Source organism: Callithrix jacchus, chromosome 1 (assembly GCF_049354715.1).
Source record: "Callithrix jacchus isolate 240 chromosome 1, calJac240_pri, whole genome shotgun sequence".
NCBI lineage: Eukaryota > Metazoa > Chordata > Mammalia > Primates > Cebidae > Callithrix > Callithrix jacchus.
The window spans coordinates 92,127,092-92,135,233 of NC_133502.1; the positions used below are offsets into that span (position 1 = coordinate 92,127,092).

The 8,142-nt window shown below is 37.1% G+C and overlaps 1 protein-coding gene across 1 annotated transcript in view; it reads right to left on the reverse strand.

Moving 5' to 3' along the window:
• Positions 1–7,604, reverse strand: part of TMC1 (transmembrane channel like 1) — a 135,876-nt gene extending 128,272 nt beyond the window's left edge. Inside the window, exon 1 of the mRNA XM_035302443.3 lies at positions 7,483–7,604. The gene's annotated coding sequence lies outside the window, so the exon portion shown is untranslated. The remainder of the gene's footprint in view (positions 1–7,482) is intronic.
• Between the last annotated feature and the right edge of the window lie 538 nt (positions 7,605–8,142).

Here is an 8,142-nt window from a genome sequence, read left to right on the forward strand (position 1 = left end):
AGAAGAAAGAATATCAGAAGTCGAAGATCAACTCAATGAAATAAAATGAGAAACCAAGATCAGAGAAAAAAGCGCAAAAAGGAATGAACAAAGTCTCCAAGAAATGTGGGAATATGTGAAGAGACCTAACCTACGTTTGATAGGTGTACCAGAATGTGACGAAGAGAATGAATCCAAGCTGGAAAATACTCTATAGGACATTATCCAGGAAAATTTCCCCCAGCTAGCAAGACAGGCCAACACTCAAATGCAGGAAATACAGGGAACACCACAAAGACATTCCGGAAGAAGAGCAACCGCAAGACACATAATCGTCATATTCAACAAGGTTGAAATAAAAAAGAAAATACTAAGGGCAACCAAAGAGAAAGGTCGGGTCACCCACGAAGGGAAGCCCATCAGACTCACAGCAGATCTCTCGGCAGAAACACTACAAGCCAGAAGAGAGTGGGGGCCAATATTCAACATCCTTAAAGAAAAGAACTTTCAACCCAGAATTTCATATCCAGCCAAACTGAGCTTCAGAAGTGAAGGAAAAATAAAATCCTTTGTGAACAAGAAAGTACTCAGAGATTTTGTCACCACCAGGCCTGCATTACAAGAGCTCCTGAAAGAGGCACTACACATAGAAAGGAACAACCAGTACCAGCCATTCCAAAATCACCCTAAATGCTAAAGAGCATCAACATAATGAAGAATCAGCATCAACTAACGGGCAAAACAGCCAGCTAGCATCAAAATGGCAGTATCAAATTCACATATAACAATATTAACCCTAAATGTAAATGGACTAAATGCACCAATCAAAAGACACAGACTGGCAAATTGGATAAAAATCCAAAACCCATCAGTGTGCTGTATCCAGGAAACCCATCTCACATGCAAGGATACACAAAGACTCAAAATAAAGGGATGGAGGAAGATTTACCAAGCAAATGGACAGCAAAAAAAAGAAGGAGTTGCAATTCTCATCTCTGATAAAATAGACTTTAAAGCAACAAAAATCAAAAGAGACAAAAAAGGCCATTACATAATGGTAAAAGGATCGATACAACAAGAAGAGCTAATGATCCTAAACATATATGGACCCAATACAGGAGCACCCAGATACATAAGGCAAGCTCTTAATGACTTACAAAGAGACTTAGACTCCCACACAATAATAGTGGGAGACTTTAACACTCCACTGTCAATATTAGACAGATCAACCAGACAGAAAATCAACAAGGATATCCAGGGCTTGAACTCAGACCTGGAGCAAGCAAACCTGATAGACATCTACATAACTCTCCACCCCAAATCCACAGAATATACATTCTTCTCAGCACCACATGACACCTACTCTAAAATTGACCACATAATTGGAAGTAAAGCACTCCTCAACAAATGCAAAACAACTGAAATAATAACAAACAGTCTCTCAGATCATAGTGCAATCAAGTTAGAACTCAGAATTCAGAAACCAACCCAGAACCACACAGCTTCATGGAAACTGAACAACTGGCTCTTGAATGTTGACTGGGTAAACAATGAAATGAAGGCAGAAATAAAGAAGTTCTTCGAAACCAATGAGAACGAAGACACAACATGCCAGAATCTCTGGGACACATTAAAGCAGTCTCCAGAGGAAAATATATAGCAATAAGTGCCCATATGAGGAGAATGGAGAGATCCAAAATTGACATCTTATCATCAAAATTGAAAGAGCTAGAGGAGCAAGATCAAAATAACTCAAAACCCAGCAGAAGACAAGAAATAACTAAGATCAGAGCAGAACTGAAGGAGATAGAGACACGAAAAACCCTTCAAAAAATCAATAAATCCAAGAGCTGGTTTTTTGAAAAGATCAACAAAATAGACAGACCACTAGCCAGACTGATTAAAAAGAAAAGAGAGAACAACCAAATAGATGCAATAAAAACTGATAAAGGGGAAATCACCACAGATTCCACAGAAATTCAAACCATCATCAGAGAATATTACAAACAACTCTATGCACATAAACTAGTAAACCTGGAAGAAATAGATAAATTCCTGGACTCCTGTGTCCTCCCAAGCCTAAACCAGGAGGAAGCTGAAACTATGAATAGACCAATAACAAGGTCAGAAGTAGAGGCAGCAATTAAGAGCCTACCACACAAAAAAAGCCCAGGTCCAGATGGGTTCACAGCCGAATTCTACCAGACACACAAAGAGGAGCTGGTACCATTCCTTCTGAAACTATTCCAAATAATCCAAAAACAGGGAATCCTTCCCAAATCATTTTATGAGACCAATATCATCCTGATACCAAAACCCGGCAGAGACCCAACAAGAAAAGAAAACTTCAGGCCAATATCCATGATGAACATAGATGCAAAAATCTTCAATAAAATATTGGCAAGCCGATTGCAACAGCACATCAAAAAGCTTATCCATCATGATCAAGTAGGATTCATCCCGGGGATGCAAGGCTGGTTCAACATACGCAAGTCTATCAACGTAATTCACCACATAAACAGAACCAAAAACAAAAACAACATGATTATCTCAATTGACGCAGAGAAGGCATTCAACAAAATTCAACAGCCCTTTATGCTAAAAACCCTCAATAAACTCGGTATCGATGGAACGTATCTCAAAGTAATAAAAGCTATTTATGACAAACCAACAGCCAATATCATACTGAATGGGCAAAAACTGGAAGCATTCCCTTTGAAATCAGGCACTAGACAAGGATGCCCTCTCTCACCACTCCTATTCAATATAGTACTGGAAGTTCTAGCCAGAGCAATCAGGCAAGAAAAAGAAATAAAGCGTATTCAAATAGGAAAGGAGGAAGCCAGATTGTCTCTATTTGCAGACGACATGATAGTATACCTAGAAGACCCCATCGCCTCAGCCCAAAAACTCCTGAAACTGATAAGCAACTTCAGCAAAGTCTCAGGATATAAAATCAATGTGCAAAAATCACAAGCATTCGTCTACACCAATAACAGACTTAAAGAAAGCCAAATCAAGAACGAACTGCCATTCACAATTGCTACAAAAAGAATAAAATACCTAGGAATACAACTCACAAGGAACGTAAGGGACCTCTTCAAGGAAAACTACAAACCACTGCTCAACGAAATAAGAGAGGAAACAAACAGATGGAGAAACATTCCACGTTCATGGTTAGGAAGAATTAATATCATGAAAATGGCTATACTGCCCAAAGTAATTTATAGAATCAATGCTATCCCCATCAAGCTACCATTGACTTTCTCCACAGAACTGGAAAAAAATCACCATGAACTTCATATGGAACCAAAAGAGAGCCCGCATAGCCAAGTCAATTCTAAGCAAAAAGAACACAGCGGGGGGCATCACACTACCAGATTTCAAACTATACTACAAGGCTACAGTAATCAAAACAGCATGGTACTGGTACCAAAACAGAGATATAGACCAATGGAACAAAACAGAGGCATCGGAGGCAACACAACATATCTACAACCATACAATCTTTGATAAACCTGACAAAAACAAGCAATGGGGAAGGGATTCCCTGTTTAACAAATGGTGTTTGGAAAACTGGCTAGCCATGTGCAGAAAGCAGAAACTGGACCCCTTCCTGACACCTTACACTAAAATTAACTCCAGATGGATTAAAGACTTAAATATAAGACCTGGCACCATAAAAACCCTAGAAGGAAATCTAGGCAAAACCATCCAGGACATAGGAGTAAGCAAGGACTTCATGAACAAAACACCAAAAGCATTGGCAACAAAAGCCAAAATAGACAAATGGGACCTAACGAAACTTCACAGCTTCTGCACGGCAAAAGAAACAGTCAGTAGAGTGAATCGGCAACCAACAGAATGGTTTGAAGTTTACCCATCTGACAAAGGGCTGATATCCAGAATTTACAAAGAACTCAAACAGATTTACAGGAATAAAACAAGCCCATTCAAAAACGGGCAAAGGATATGAACAGACACTTTATGAAAGAAGACATATATGAGGCCAACAATCGTATGGAAAAATGCTCATCATCACTGGTCATCAGAGAGATGCAAATCAAAACCACATTGAGATACCATCTCACGCCAGTTAGAATGGCAATCATTAAAAAATCTGGAGACAACAGATGCTGGAGAGGATGTGGAGAAAAAGGAACACTTTTACACTGTTGGTGGGAGTGTAAATTAGTTCAACCATTGTGGAAGACAGTGTGGCGATTCCTCAAGGCCTTAGAAATAGAAATTCCATTTGACCCAGCAATCCCATTACTGGGTATATATCCAAAGGACTATAAATCGTTCTACTATAAGGACACATGCATACGAATGTTCATTGCAGCACTGTTTACAATAGCAAAGACCTGGAATCAACCCAAATGCCCATTGATGATAGACTGGATTGGGAAAATGTTGCACATATACACCAGGGAATATTATGCAGCAATCAGAAATGATGAGTTTGTGTCATTTGTAGGGACATGGATGAATCTGGAGAACATCATTCTCAGCAAACTGACACAAGAACAGAAAATGAAACACCGCATATTCTCATTCATAGGCGGGTGATGAAAAACGAGAACACATGGACACGGAAAGGGGAGTACTAAACACTGGGGTCTATTGGGGGGAAAAGTGGAGGGCCAGCGCGGGGGGAGCTGGGGAGGGATAGCCTGGGGAGAAATGCCAAATGTGGGTGAAGGGGAGAAAGGAAGCAAAACACACTGCCATGTGTGTACCTATGCAACTGTCTTGCATGTTCTGCACATGTACCCCAAAACCAAAAATGCAATAAAAAATTAAAAAAAAAAAAGTATTTGCCCAGTCCAATTTCGTGAGACAATTCTCCTATATTTAAAAAAAAAAAAAGAAAATGCAAGATTGCAGGCAATTACATGTTCATATCCACGTATCCAAAAGATATTAGCAAGTTAGGTTGCACAAAAGTAAAGGAAGATAAATACTTATTGAATAAACACATGTGAATAAGTACTTATTGAATAAACAAAACTTTTCTGGATAGCTCAGAGTTATCATCATAAACCCAGTGCTCAAAGTATACTAAAATATAACAATGACCTCTGAGATTATTACGGTATGGAAAGATATTTATTCCTATACTAAATGATCCCATACTGGTATATCTCTTAAGTCTCTGTTGTTAATTGTTTATTTCACCAGGAGGATCATGCTGTGTTACAGGGTACAGCTGTTGAGACATAAGTTACCCTCAAATATGAAAGTAATTAAAATACTTTTCTAACCAGCATTATGGGAAACCTGCTTTTCTAGAATCACTCAAAGAAAGGGCTAATCATATTAAAAGCCATAGGCATGCTTCATCTAAATTTTCAAGCTAATCTGTGCAAGAATGGCTTTCTATCTTAAGTCTGATATATTTAAACAACAGTTGTTAGGAAGAAGGCATAATATGCTGAATTTCTCACTGCTATGAATATATTACTTACTCTCTTAAAACTGGGTCAGGAAAAGCCTGTAATATTACTGGAAATACTCCAAAATGTCTAACAAGGCAGTGTTTTTTTAAGTGCCTCCAACGATAGTTAGCATTACAACCTTGGTTTTAGTTGGTTTCAAATGTTGTGTCAATGCAAGGGAAATTCCCTGAGGCATTACTTGAATATTTAAATAAAAAAGACCCTGAATTAATTAACCTAAATAAATGTGCCCTGATTTGCCTACAAATCTTTCTCAAAAATATTATCTAACATTTTTTTTAAAAAAAGATGTTTATCTTCAAAATGAACTATAGAAAATAGACTCTAAAATAGAGAACAGAGCTATCAATAATCACAACTAATTCCTTATACTATTTATAATAGATGCACAAATTGTAGCAGCAGAAATACAATTTGTAAAACATATGGAGACAGTTTGGTGATGTGGAAGAGAGGGACATAAGGAATCTTGATTCTCAAGATCAGAATGAACATAAGGCCAGCTAGGGAGAGACACAGTCATAGGCACAGGATCCAGTTGCTTCACATGGCCCTATTTCCTACCGGTTGAGCAGTTGCCATGAGGGCCATCAGCAGGTGAAGAGAGCAAACGCATTCCTGCCCAATTCATCTTTTTAAAAGGATTTTTTTTGAGGCATAAGTAGGAAAAGCAAATTTTGGAACACAACCTATATCATGCATACAATTGGTAATGTTTTCTCAATGAAATACCACCATCAGAAAGCATGAGCTTTGCTAAATAAGAACTGTTACCATATAATTAACGGAATTAACAATCACAGCAATACATGGGACTTAACATTGTGTTGCGTTTTATTTTTGAAAGAAATAAAGCATGAAGATTCTTTAAAAGCAGATACAAATAAAAAATACTAGAGTCAAAATTTTAAATAAAATTTTGTCTTGGTATGCAAAAGAGGGAAAGGGAAAGCTGGGGAAGAGAAAGAGAAAAACTAAGACATGAGGTAGATGGGGTTATTCTTATCTAAAGAAGCTGTTGTCTGTTAATACTAAGCTTCTCTCCTTGACAAATTTTTCATACAGTTGCTTTTAATAACAATCATTTATAAGGAATAACACAATAGTTAGAGTTATTGAGTACAGAAGTGTCATCTTGGAAGGACACCTTAGAAAGTTCCTCATGTTCTAAAGTCCTAGGAGTGCTTGGAGGAGATTCCACCACCTGATGGTGATTCACATGGCCCTGTTACCTGTAAGTTGTGGAACAGATTGACTCTTCTCTTTCATTCTTTCCAAGGGGTCTAGGTTTTCTCTTATTAGAGGTGTTTTACACACACACTTTTCCTACCTGCCTGCTATCTGCAAATTTCAAAAAAACTAAAGACAAGAAAAGTCTTTTCTTGGATGTTTCCCAAATAGCATTAAATATATTATTCTGCACAAAGTCAGCATTCAGTAAAATGTTTTCCTGGTGGAACTGAAAGATGTTGAACTAAAAAGAAAATGACAACCCAAATCCTCTGTAACAGGGGCTACCACACTTTCTTTCTGTAAAGGGCAAAATAGTTAATATTTTAGGCTTTGAGTGCTATATACAGCTCTGTCCCATATTCATCTTTGCTTTTTGTTAATAGCCCTTTAAAGCCATAAAAACCATTCTTAGCTCTTGGGCTGGATTTAGCCATAATTTGCCAAACCCTGCTCTGAAAGATAAAATGATGTGTGCTCACTATTTAGAAGTTTCTACTTAACCTAGATAACAATACATATAATTAGTGGGATAATTTTAAAATCTTTAAATTAACTGTAATATGTCAATGACCTATGATAATTTAGATCCTTCATAAGGGAATTTCTCATGGTCCATTTTTAATATATATTCATTTTAAAATTCTATTTTAACTATTAAAATACATTTACTTAAGCAGAATAAAAAGTATCATCAGATTAAGGCTTTCTTTCTAAAATAGTTTTAATTACCAATTTTAAGGTCAAAGAGTGTCTAAAAGGAATGATCTTCAGCACTGGAGCTTTTGAATGAATATCAGAAGTAACTTACGCTCCTCTCTTTAGCCTCCTCCTCCTCTCTTTTTCTCTTGCCTTCCTTGTTTCTTCATCCTCTGGTTCAGGTTCTGGGTCATCCTCATTGATAACATCTCTGGTCCGTTTCCGCTTTGGTCTCAAGCTCTCTCTTCTAGGTAGTTTATCTTCCTCTTCACCTAAACAGAGAGGTTGGTTGATTCAATGAGTAATGTCAGAAAACACTTCCTCCCACTAGCAAGTTTATTCTTAGTTTTTAATAACTACTATTACACATCGGACAGCACAATCTAGCAATTCATCATGATAAGGTGCATCATGGCATACATATTTCATGGTCCATCATTTAAATAAATGTATCTAGATTTCCATTTCCATTGTGATTCATTGACTCAGATATGTGAATGTGAATTCCCAAATTTTAATATGTTTTTGAAGAAGTTCTAGTCTTCATTTACTTGAGTAACTAGTTTGGTGATTAATATCATACCATGACCTCTAAGACTTTTCAAATAAGTCCAAGTTTAGAGATTACCATTCCCTTACATATCCCTCCATGGATAACAATTACATAATTGTTGAGTGATTAACCACTTCATATTTACTACTACTTCTATCTTAGAACTAAGAAGAGAAATGTTAAAAAGATGCTACCATCTAGAATAATTTTGGAGAAATT